This window comes from Nomascus leucogenys, chromosome 23 (assembly GCF_006542625.1).
Source record: "Nomascus leucogenys isolate Asia chromosome 23, Asia_NLE_v1, whole genome shotgun sequence".
NCBI lineage: Eukaryota > Metazoa > Chordata > Mammalia > Primates > Hylobatidae > Nomascus > Nomascus leucogenys.
The window spans coordinates 138,965-151,928 of record NC_044403.1 but is presented as its reverse complement, the minus strand read 5'-3'; the positions used below and the strand labels follow the sequence as shown (position 1 = coordinate 151,928).

Sequence of the window (12,964 nt, the reverse complement as noted above, 5' to 3'; positions counted from 1 at the left end):
GGGAGGGAAGAAGGAAGGGAGGGAGGGAGGAAGGAAGGAAGGAAGGAAGGAAAGAAGGAAGGAAGTAAGGAAGGAAGTAAGGAAGGAGATCTTATGGTCTCTCATAGCCACAGAGTTTTCCAGAATGCAATCAAATGTTTAAGAGTTGGGTGGCCTGTCACTAAAAAATATGAGAGAAGGCAAAATTTCATCAAAATCAGAGTTTTGTGGAGCTGGCCCGAAAAAGGCATTATAATATTCTAAGAGGCAAAGAAATGAAAAATCCAATCAGGTGTTCTATCGGAGGCAGGTTGGAGTGAGACTTCTAAGAATAAATGGAAGAAAGAGGGAATTATATGATGTAGATGAGTTCTGCTGCATAAACAATATTTGGCCCATAAATTAGTCTTCATATTTTTGTGTAGTTTTGTCCAGCTATGGAAAGTTTAAAATAATTAAACAGTAAAACTATCTGAGCCTGGGAAATGTCTAACAAATATTTCTTTGATAAATATTTTTTTCTTTCGCCATAAGTTTTAGGTTTTCAACTTCTTGAGTCAATTTTGGCCATTATATCTTTCTGTTAATCATCTAGTTTACTGAGATTTCTGTTTTATCTGCATATACGAATAATCGTTATTTTATCATTAAAAATTTCCAGACTATTGCTGATTTCTTATTTTACTTATGGTTTTTTGTGTGCGTGTGTGTGTGTGTGTGTGTTATTGTAGAATGAATTTGACAGAAAGATGCTTATTTCATTTGTATTCCCCCCGAACATCTGCTATTGGGTTTATCATTTTTACTGTTTTTATTTTCTTTAAATTTATTTTCATTCTCTCTTTTCTTAGATTTGTTTTAGCTATTCTAATTTTTTGAGTTGAAGAGTTAGATTTATTTTTAAGAAGAAAAACATTTAAGGTTATGAGTTACGCTGTAGCTTGGCTACAACCCTGAAACTAAGTTTTCTATGCATTGTTCTCATTTTCATTATTATTGTGATATTTTTGAGACATGGCTGGACTGCAGAGGCACGCTCATAGCTCACTGCAGCCTCAACATCCCAGGCTCAAATGGTCTTTCCACCTCAGCCTCTTTAGTAGCTGGGACTACAGGTGTGTACCACCATGTCCCATGAATTTTTTGTATTTTTTGTATTTTTTGTAGAGATGAGGTCCTACTATGTTGCCTAGGCCGGTCTTGAACTCTTGTCTCAGGTGATTCACCTGCCTCAGCCTCCCAAAGTGAGCCACTGCCCCCAGCCAATTTTCATTATTTTGCAAATAGTTTGATGTTATATTTGTTTTCCTCTTTGACTTAATATTATTTATTTTTTTAAAAAGAAGCTCTGACCAAACAAATTACTAGTCTCTCTCTTAATTTTTTTTAGGAGAACTTTTTTTTGGTTCTTTTTTGTCCTAAAATAGTTTCTGAAAATTAGGCCATAGAAGAATTTTAGGATAAACAACAGTCATTGCATTTGAATCATTTACTTCACTTATTTGATCCCAGTCTTATGTGTCCCAGATTAAATCAACTGTCTTTGAAAATTCGAGTTTTATGCCATTTAACTCTGAATGAAGAGTGCAAAGTGAAAGACTTGGGAAAAGGGACTAACTTACCCCTAGAAGCCTGGGGCCCCTTGCCTGGCAGATGGTCAGAAAGAATCGCACTACCTTCCATCTTCAAGTCCCTAAAGGAGAGGCCCAGTGGCAGAATGGAAATTCTTCCATGAGGACTCAACAGTCAATCAAAGTTGAACAATTACATGTAGAAGAGAGTGAGCAAATAGAGGGCTTGCTGAGTGAAAAATGATTCTGAATTCTACAAAAATGTAAGGTCTTTAATCTGGACCCTACTCTCTGAATTGTGCAGGCTGCACTGAAATGCCCTGGTGATCTGACATTTAGGAAGAAAGTTAAAGAGTTGGTCAGATGGATAGTTCATAATGGGTGATTCCATTCCAAGAGCCCATTGCCCAGCTTTGGTTTTGGTTGTATCATGATCTCCAATCATTAATCCCATCGACAGAGTGGAATATTTCAGTTAACAAGACAATATAATTAATAGAGCTATCACTGAACCCAAAAATGGATTACCAATTTTAACATAATTATTACAAAATGTATGCTAACCCCCAAATAATACTATGCATGATGTGACTTCTCTTTGATTTGGAAGAACCTGTAGAACCTCAGAGGGTGTCAAGGCATCACTTTGAGTATCAGTTAGGATTATTTGGAAGTATAGATGTATCAGATGGTAGAAATGACAAGCAGTACTGCCCAGAAGGGAGTTCCAAAGAGGATGACCCCCAAACAGAACTTCCTGTAGCTGCATTTAAAGAATTCTGTGTTCATGTGTGGTACATGCATTTTAAATTCCCAACACTATTGACATCTGGTCACCTCATCTTTGCATATTGCCCATTTTATTCCAAAAGCCCTTGGCATTTTATCTGGGATAGCATGGGTAAACTGAAACATTTGACCTCGACTTTCCCTTCTTGTCTTTCATCTGTTTCTGGTTCATTGGCTGGGAGTTGCACCTGCGGGAGGACGTCTCATGCAGACTTGCACATATACAGGGAGTGTTGCATTGAAGGTCTTTGCTGGACCTTCTGTTCAGAAGGTGATTTTCAAAAGCGAGCAATGCTGCCCATGCAGCTTGCTTCTCATGACAGATTGAGAAGTCCAGCTTCAAAAGTTACCTGCCATTTAGGCAAGGAGTTTGTCAAGAGATCATGGTTCATTTTATTGAAAAGACTTTAAGGAGTTGTAGGATTTATTCATAGATTGCTGAGAACAATAGCAATATTTTTATTTTTACAGAGTTTGCACTTCTGATTTCAGGTTAAAGGCTAACTTGTTTTTAGTCTGCTTAGGGGATTGTGACCTGAAAATTTTTATATTCTGATGAGCTTTTTTGTAGTGTCCACAATGTTTAAAATATTTCCTAGGTGAGATCTATGTTCTCCATTTATTGATGCATTGCAGACCAATTTGAGTGATGTGTTTAAGGAAAATTCTTCCTAGTTTAATAAGTAAGCTAAAAGTTTTTTTTTATATTTAATGTTTAATCTCTGTCTTGTGTTATTTAAAATTAGCCTGCAGATACTTTCCCTGTAGGCTCTTGGAAGATAAACATTCAAACAGCGGAACAAACAATAAATTAAATAAAAAATAAGAATGTTATATTTTCTTAATTTCTGCCTCAGAATTTGTGTTTTGCCTTTCTGCCTTTTTTTTTTTTGATGTCAAAATAGAGGAGATCGTATACTCTATGGAGTATAAATTGTTACTGAAGTCTTTATTTTTGGTAATGAATGAGTAAGGATAAGACTATCTCTGTGATTATTAAAATACATGGAATTATCCAGGAAATTTTCCTTACAAGGAATTAAAAGACTCCTGCATTAAAAAAAAAAAAAAAAGAAAAAAAATTAAAAAAGTATTTATTTATAACTAGCGCCATCTAGTGAGAATTGTTTAAAATTACATGATTCATTTATGAATCTCCTTTGAACTAGTAACATTTTTTGAGAGCGGTTTTCCATTTTGAAGAACTATAAATCTTGTAATTTTATGTTTTATAGAGCCCCTGATTATAGACTAGAAGATTTTTGGTTACTATAGAGCCTATTTTAGAAATTAATTTATGGTGAAAAATAAAGATATATCTAATGAATTAATCACTTCTCAACATCATCACTGCAACCTTTTGGAGAAGCAGTAAAGTGGACAGTAAAGCTAAATCCTTGTAGAAAAATAAAATACTGACTCTTCTTGAGATGAGAAGTGGGTGTGGGGCATCATAGAAAGACGGTGATGAGATTGCTCCAGACTTTAGGATGAAAAGAATAACCTGTTAACAGTTCACAAATTGCTTGCATTTGTTTTTGCATTTGCTTTTTTGGACATCTTTGAGGTAGCTATTTCAGTCGACTCTTGAACAACATGAGTTAGAACTGTGTGGGTCTACTTTTACACGGATTTTTTCTCTTTTCTTTTTTGAGACAGGATCTCCCTTTGTCACCTTGGCTGGTGTGCAGTGGCGTGATCATGGCTTACTGCAGCCTTGACCTTCCGGGCTGAAGTGATCCTCCTGCCTCAACCTTTCCAGTAGCTGGGACTACAGGTGCACACCACCACACCCAGCTAATTTTTCTATCTTTTATAGAGAGGTTTTGCATTGTTGCCTAGGCTGTGCGGATTTTTTCCAACAAATGTTACCCCGAGTGTGCCTGCCTCTCCTGCCTCCCCTTCCACCTCCTCCACCTCTTCCACTTCTGCTACCTCGAGACAGCAAGACCAACTCCTCCTCTTCCTCTTCCTCCTCCTCAGCCTACTCAATGTGAAGATGATGAAGATGAAGACCTTTATGATGATCTACTTCCATGTAATGTATAGTAAATATATATTTTCTATTTTTTTCTTTTTTTTTTTTTTTTTGAGACAGAGTCTCTGTTGCCCAGGCTGGAGTGCAGTGCTGTGATCTCAATTCATTGCAACTTCTGCTTCCCGGGTTCAAGTGATTCTCCTGCCTCAGCCTCCCGAGTAGCTGGGATTACAGGTGCTTACCACACCTGGCTAATTTTTGCATGTTTAGTAGAGATGGGGGTTTCACCATGTTGGCCAGGCTGGTCTCGAACTCCTGACCTCAGGTGATCCACCCGCCTTGGCCTCCCAAAGTGCTGGGATTACAGACGTGAGCCACCGTGCCCAGTGTAAATATATATTTTCTTCCTTATAATTTCCTTTTCTCTAGCTTACTTTATTGTAAAGATACAGGATATAATACACAGCACATACAAAATATGTGCTAATTGACTGTTTCTGTGGGAAGGCTTCTGGTCAACAATAGGTTCTCAGGTTTTTTGGGAGTGCCCCCCAGCCGCCACACTGCTCAAGAACCAACTGTGTTCCCTTGTTTTGCAGGTCAGGAGACAGTCTCAGAAAGGTGAGGGCTGCTCCCGGTGCTGCAGGGCACTGTGGATACTGTGGGTGCTGCCCGGATTCCCCTCCAGGACTGAGGCACTGCTCATTCTCCAGCCGCTGGGGGAGCCGCTGCCTGGCACCTCTCACCTGTGCTGCTTTCTCAGTGTTGCTTTTAGCCAAAGAAAGACACTGCCCAAGATTAAGCTCCCTCCCTAGGGATCGTGCACGTCCAGTGACTGGTCCCTGTGAGGTGCCAAGACTTGTCCACCATGCCTCAGTTTGCAATATCTCAGAAGGGTCATCCCAGATCCACAGCTCCCCATGGACCCACTGAGCCTCAGCCCGACTTTTCTATCTGCCAGATTCTTTGTCTTTCACCGCTTACAGGTGCTATTTCTGTGATAACTCTTCCATAACTTCTGTATAGAAATCTCAGTGTCTCAGAGTGTGTTTCCCAGTGAACTCCACCTGTGACAGCCGGTACTGGATGTGGCCCTAGGAACTGACTCTAAAATAGGATGTTGTTGCTGCACCTGGCTGGCTGTAATAAGGCCCCCATCACTGGTAGTAGGTGGAGTGCTAGTTGCCCCAGGCATCCATGCCAGTGCCAGTGCTCACATGTTTACAGGTGGCAAACTGGGACACGAAACTGGTAGAAGGGGATAGGCTGGCAAGTGTCACATAGAGGAGGTTGAGAGTTTCAGGGGAAATTAAGTAAATACAAGAATTTTGGAATTAGATGACTGTTGTTGGAGGCTATCCATGCATTGGAGAAAGACAATGACTGCCTGGGTTGGTTACTTAACCGTGTGAGGGGAAGTATGAAGCCAGAACTTGGCTGTATATAAATAGAATCTCATCTCCGGTTGCCTAAGGGCAGTACAGCTAAGGACTTACATGAATAGCAAAGTTCCAGAAATTGTTGAATTCTTAATTCTCAACTCCAGCCAATTCTGCTATATGTAGGTCAGGGTGCTGATTTGGAAGCAGTAAGATTCTGAGACTTTGGATGGGGACACTTGGGTCCAAGCACTAAAAAATCTTGAATCATCAGGTTCCACTGGACCCGTGGGCCTGCAGAAGTGACCCACTCCTCTCTGTTAAAGGCTAGAGCCTCTGGCTTATTTGAAGGTCATATGGAGGATCCTGTCTTGCCAGAAAACCCTAGTTTGTTTGGGATGGACTGTAGAATTTCGTAGGCAAATAAAGAGCACCACTCCGGTTTGATGTGGGGTGGAGTGCTGAGGGGGTTTGCTGGGATGCAGTTGTGAGGGCCTCCTAGGAGCTCAGCAGAATTGATAAGAGCAAGAGAAGTAGAATTAAGCCTAGAATATCTTTAATTGTGTAATAAGGGTGAAAAGGGATTTTGTCAGAATCTGATGAAATTCCTGAGGGGTTAATAGATCCCGTTTCATGTAGGAGTAAGAGGTGAATGGCTACTAGGGCTGTAATAATGAAAGGGAAGATGAAATGAAAAGTGAAGAATTATGTAAAAGTGGCTTTATCCAATGAGAATCCACCTCAGATTCACTGTACAAGGTCGGTTCCAATATACGGGATGGCTAATAGTAGATTTGTAATTACTGTTGCACCTCAGAATGATATTTGGCTTCATGAAAGTACGGAGCATATTAATGCTGTTGCTATAACTGCAAATAGAAGAATACTGCCAATATTCCAAGCTCTAGGAAAGTAAATGACCCGTAGTATAAGCCTCGGCCTACATGTAAAAACAGGCAGATGAAGACTTTCGAAGCCTCGTTAGCATGTAGCATAGTTATAATTCAGCAATAATTTACATCTCAGCAGAAGTGAGTGACTGAGGAGAAGGTGGTTAGAGTATCTGACATATAGTGTGTAGCTAAGAAAACCCTGTGATGATTTGAAGGACCAGGCAGATAACCTGGAAGCGAGCTGAGATTTTACCATGCCGAGATGTTTCATTGTGCAGGCGGCTCAATAAACAGGTGGTTAATAAGAGAAAATGTGTTTTTCGGATGTTAGTCATTAGAGTTCTTAGAGTTGAAGCACAACGATGATTTTTGGTGTCATTAGTTATGGTTATATCCCACGTAAGAATTACGACATACACTGTATTCTTATTAAGTATTATTCTTATTACAGGCTTTATGGGATTTTCTTCAAAGCCTTCTCCTATTTATGGAGGCTTGGGATTAATTATTAGCGGAGGTGTGGGTTGCAGTACTGTGTTAACTTTTGGTGGGGCTTTTGTAGGTTTAATAGTTTTTTTGTTTTGTTTTGTTTTGTTTGAGATGGAGTCTTGCTCTGTTGCCCAGGCTGGAGGGCAGTGGCACCATCTCGGCTCACTGCAACCTCCGCCCTCTGGGTTCAAGTGATTTTCCTGCCTTAGTCTCCTGACTAACTGGGATTACAGGCACGTGCCATCATGCCTGGCTAATTTTTGTATTTTTAGTAGAGACAGGGTTTCACCATGTTGGTCAGGCTGGTCTCGAACTCCTGACCTTATGATCCGCCCGTCTTGGCCTCCCAAAGTGCTGGGATTACAGGCGTGAGCCACGTGCCTGGCCTGGTTTAATAGTTTTAAAATTTTATTTAGGGGGAATAATGGTTGTTTTTGGTTATACAATGGCAATGGCTACTGAGGAGTATCCTGAGACCTGAGGGTCAGTGTTGTTATTTGGGATGCCTTACTATTAGGGTTGCTGTTAGAGTTGGTGATAATAATTACGTAATTAATTGATTATGATGAGGTGGGAATTGTAACTAATTTTAAAAATATGGAAAACTGGGTGACTTTTGAGGTTGGGGAAATAGAATTGCTTCGTGAGGATTCTATGGATATAGCTGCCTTGTGCAGTTATGGGTGTTGGTGGGTGGTGGTTGCTGGTTGATCTCTGTTAGTATCTTTATTGTGATTGAGATTATGTGAGGGAATAGGGTTAAATAATTAAGAATAGAGTTAGGAGAGACGGGATAAGGAAGGAGAAAAAGTAGAGCATAATTAGATCTTTCTGGTTAGATACAATGGTGAAGGCTATCTTTTGAACCTGGGCAGTATTTTTTGGTGTTGATTTTTCTAATCAAATCAGGTCTAGCAGAAGAGAGGTTAGGTTTTGACTTGCATGTAAATTTGAGTGTGGTGTTGTGTGGTGTATTGTGATTGGGTAAAATCCTAATATATTGGAGAAATTAAATATTTGTGATGGGTGCTTGAGTTTGAGGTTGTTAGTTCTAAGGTTGTTCTATTGCTAGTGAGAAGCCTAAAATAGTTACGCTGAGGGTTGTGAGTTTTAGGTGAAGGAGGATAGACATTTGGGGAACTGATACTGGAATAATATTGTTGGAGATGAAAAATCCAGCAAAAATACTATCAATTGTTAGGCGTTTGATTGAATTGATTAGGAAGGGGTTGTTTTTGTTGATGACAATTACAGCCATGAAGTGAGGTTGTCCTAACAGTGCAAAGAAAATAATTCGGGTGCTGTAGACATTGTCGGGAAGCGGCAATGACAGTAATTAAAAGTGTTCAGACATTGGTATGCGACATATTTGCGGTTTGGATAATAAGATCTTTGGAATGGAAGCCTGTGAAGAGAGGCATTCCTGTGAGTGCAAGGCTGCCGGTAAAAAGTGGGGAAGAGGGGCCTGCAGAAGTGATCCACTGCTCTCTGTTAAAGGCTAGAGCCTCCGGCTTATTTGAAGACCATGCGGAGGATCCTGTCTTGCAAGAAAACTCGTGCTCTGCTCAGGATTCAGCTCTACCTCCCCTCTTGGCCATCAGACCCGAAGCTAAGGGCAAGTTACAACATAACCCAGCCACAGAAGTGCTGGGCCTGCTAAGAAACAAAAGTAGTTGTAGGCCTGGTCAATGTGAACCATCAGGAACTGGGGGAATATGTGCGGGACTGGATCCTGAGGGTGCTGAACCGAAGGAAACAAAATACAAGTTGGAAAAGGGAGAACTTTCTTTTACGGTATGGAATTTACACCGACAAGGACCCCAGGAGATGGCGCCAACGTACTACCACATTACAGCCTCTAAGCGGTTGCCTCTCAGAGGCCTGGAAAAGTATTGACCCACGTTAAGTGAGGTAGAATTGGAAGAACTGCCACAGCAAATGGTGAAGGAAGGAATCAGAATGTCCAGAGCAGTGGGCATGCCAAACTGGTTAGACTACAGAAGCCAGAACACCCTCCGCAGTGTTCCCCGGGAGGGCCCAGAGCAGACTCCGTTTACCGGCGTGCCAAGGCATGGCCTGGTGAGGAGGGCACCAGCATCACCGAGAAGCCCTGGAGTTGCCGTCCGGCATTCCGAAGGGCAGGCTGATGGCAGGAGACGCTGTTAGAGAGCTGGGCTCGCTGCCCGTAATGGGGATGAGAGGGTCCCGAAATCACAGAGGCGGGGGGCAGAGCCCAGTGCTGCAAGCCAGGGAGGCACAACTGAGAGCGCGTTGGCTGTGAACCCTAACGACAGGATATCTGGGTCAGGAAGGGCTTTCACTCCACTCTAGAATCATACCACATTGCCTCAGTGAAGCCTGAAAGTCCCCTGGGTGAGATCTCTATTTTTATTTTAAATTTTAGTTGCTGATTCCGGTTTTCTGGTATTATGATTTTTTTATCAAACTGACATCTTTACAGCAGGCCTCTTAAAATCTGGATTCTAAGCCCCAGTGCCCTATGTCATCTATTGCATGCAATTGATCAACTTCACCCCCCATGCATCTAGATCAGTGCCATCCTTCTGGATTCTAGATTTGCCTTTTTTTGTTTTTTGAGACAGGGTCTTGCTCTGTCACCCAGGCTGGAGTGCAGTGGCACAATCTCATCTCACTACAGCCTCCCCCTCCTGGGTTCAAGGGATTCTCTTGCTTCAGCCTCCCGGGTAGCTGGGATTACAGGCGCCTACCACCACACCTGGCTAATTTTTGTATTTTTAGTAGAGGCAGGGTTTTGCCATGTTGGCCAGGCTGGTCTTGAACTCCTGGCCTCAAGTGATCTGCCCGCCTCAGCCGCCCAAAGTGATGGGATTACAAATGTGAGCCACTATGCCCAGCCAATTTGCCATTCTTATGGGAATTAAGAAATAATCACTCAAATTATGTCATGTGTTCTGGGTCAGATGAGGAATAAGGAACCCTGTTCAGATGAGGAAGCCCAGTTGAGAATAGTTGCAAGCTACCTATATCCTTAACCTTTCAAACAATGTTTCCTTTGCCTTCTTTCCTCTGAAGACTCAGTTCCCCTTCAAATCTCAGGTTTAGTTTTTGTTGTTGTTGCCATTCTCATTTACCTTTGGTTTCTTGAGCTTTAAATTGCGCTGTTGTCCTTTCCACAGCTTTCACCTCTCTGTTCTCTCACCCTTTGGCAAAAATCCTTCCTCCCTTTAGGAGCACAAGAACTCCCTTGAATTGTCTTCTGTTTATGAAACCTGCTTTTTAATTTTTTTTCAAGTCTCGGATATGTATTAATTAGTGTAATCTCCAAAATAATATATCAAGATGATTTCATGTATTTAGAGGAGAAATGTTTCCCGGTTAAGTGGGAAATTGTGCGGATGGCTCCTGGAAGACCTTCATTCTAAGCAGCTTTAGAGTGAAACATTTCATTGAGAAATTGGGGCCTTCTTGCTTCAGTTTGCTGTAATCCACTTCACTGAGTTGAACTTGTACTGATCATTGGCACCCAGTTTGTCTCAGGGTTTTTTTTTTTTTTGAGACGGAGTCTCGCTCTGTCACCTAGGCTGGAGTGCAGTGGCGCTATCTTGGCTCACTGCAAGCTCTGCCCCCCGGGTTCACACCATTCTCCTGCCTCAGCCTCTCGAGTAGCTGAGACTACAGGTGCCCACCGCCGCGCCCGGCTAATTTTTTGTATTTTTAGTAGAGACGGAGTTTCACCGTGTTAGCCAGGATGGTCTCGATCTCCTGACCTCATGATCCGCCCGGCTTGGCCTCCCAAAGTGCTGGGATTACAGGCGTGAGCCACCGCGCCTGGCCTGTCTCAGGGTTTTTGGGTTATTCTTTCTGTCCCTACTAACATCTGATCGAACAGGGCCAGATGCAAGACATACAGTGCTGCTCCAGGACCTCCAGCTCCAATAAATATTAAGGGGAGGATCAAGCCTGGAAGCTTCTTCTTGGCCTGGCCGAGCATCTGGTGGAGGATGTTTGCAGCAGAGGTCTGATTGGAAAGGAGAAATGCTATGAAGGCTTCTTAAGAGACGCTTCCCCTGAAGGCTGTATCTCGACTGAGCCCCTTCCCATTCTCCTTCCTAGTTCTTTCTTTGCCTTCAGGGCACTGATTATTCTGTGACACTCATATAAAGACATATACATAACCTAGTTAATTATGCATATATAAAATTTTATGTAATTATTTTTGTGAGTAGTGGATATAAATCTCATTCCTCAGACTCAGGTATGCAGGAAGTACAACCTAAAGTTTTTACTTTAGGCCCGGCGCGGTGGCTTACACCTGTAATCCCAGCACTTTGGGAGGCTGAGGCAGGTGGATCACCTGAGGTCAGGAGTTCGAGACCAGCCTGGCCAATATGGTGAAACCCCATCTCTACTAAAAATACAAAAATTAGCTGGGTGTGGTGGCAGACGCCTGTGGGCCCAGCTACTTGGGGGGCTGAGGCAGGAGAATGGCTTGAACCTGGGAGGTGGAGGTTGCCGTGAGCAGAGATCATGTCACTGCACTCCAGCTTGGGTGACAGAGTGAGACTCTGTCTCAAAACAAATATATTTTTAAGAAATTTATTATTATTTTTAAACAGGGCCTTGTTCTGTTGCCCAGGCTCGAGTGCAGTGGAATGATCACATCTTAATGCAGCCTTGACCTTCTGGGCTCAAGTGATCCTCCCACCTCAGCCTCCTGAGCAGCTGGGACCACAGCTGCTGGGTGTGCACCACCACACCCAGCTAATTTTTAAATTTTTTGTAGAGTCAGGGTCTCCCTATGTTGCCTAGGCTGGTCTTGAACTTCTGGGCTCAGGCAATTCTCCTACTTTGGCCTCTCAAAGTGTTGGAATCATAGGCCTGGGCCACCACACCTGGCCAAGAAGTACAAGTTTAAAATTTTTCTGTAATAGGGAACATTTCTGGCTCTAAGCCTTCATTCAGCCCAGGTATGAAGCTTAATCCCAGTCATATCTATGGCTCTCTACTGCTGCCTCTGGGGTTTTGTCAAGTTCAGATAGTTCTGCAGAGCTGCCCTGGTGGCAACTGCTCCTCCACTTCTGCCAGGCCCCTCCATCTGGGCTCAGGCCTGGGTCCTCTTTCCCACCTGCACTCCCTCCCTGGCTAATCTGCAATTCTCGGATGCTAAGTGTCATCTTTGAGTAGATTTGTCCATAGCCTCTAGGGCAGACTTCCCCCCAGAACCTAGGATGGGTGTATCCATCTGCCCACTTGGCATTTCCACCTCAATATCTAATTTCTCTTTTCTTTTCTTTCTTCTTTTTGGCCTGTTGTCCATACATCTAATTCCATCTTGGATTTACCTGAACAAAAGGGAACTCTTGATTTTCACCCTTTGCCTCGCCCCTCTCCCATCTTCTTCAGTAGCTCCAGCCAGACACTCATGAGCTCTCCCTGGTGCCTGTTTTCCCCATCCAGGCATTCAGCAAATTCTTTTGGGCCTACTCCCAAAATATATCCCCAGTCCATCCCCTATTCTTTATTACCAGTGCTTTCAACCTAGTTTCACCCCTCGCCTAGAATACTGGAGGATTTCTCTTACTTGTCTTTAAGAAATGTTTTTTTTGAGACAAGGTTTTGCTCTGTTGCCCAGGCTGGAGTGCAGTGGCATGAATATGGCTCAATGCAACTTCAACCTTCTGGGCTCAAGCAATCCTCCCACCTCAGCCTCCTGAGTATCTGGGACCACAGGCACGCAGCACCATGTGTAGCTAACTTTTAAATGTTTTATAGAGATGGGGTCCCGCCATGTTGCCTAGGCTGGTCTTGAACTCCTGAGCTCAAGCAATCCTACCACCTTAGCTTCTCAAAGTGCTGGGATTATAGGCATGAACCACTGCGCCCAGCCCCTTACTTCCCTTTCGG

The 12,964-nt window shown here is 42.8% G+C and overlaps 1 long non-coding RNA gene across 1 annotated transcript; it reads left to right on the top strand.

Moving 5' to 3' along the window:
- The first annotated feature begins 7,491 nt into the window (after positions 1-7,491).
- LOC115832938 lies at positions 7,492-11,806 on the top strand. Its single transcript, XR_004028347.1, has 3 exons — positions 7,492-7,570; positions 8,341-8,347; positions 11,795-11,806. It is a non-coding gene; the product is annotated as an uncharacterized LOC115832938 (long non-coding RNA).
- The last annotated feature ends 1,158 nt before the right edge of the window (positions 11,807-12,964 follow it).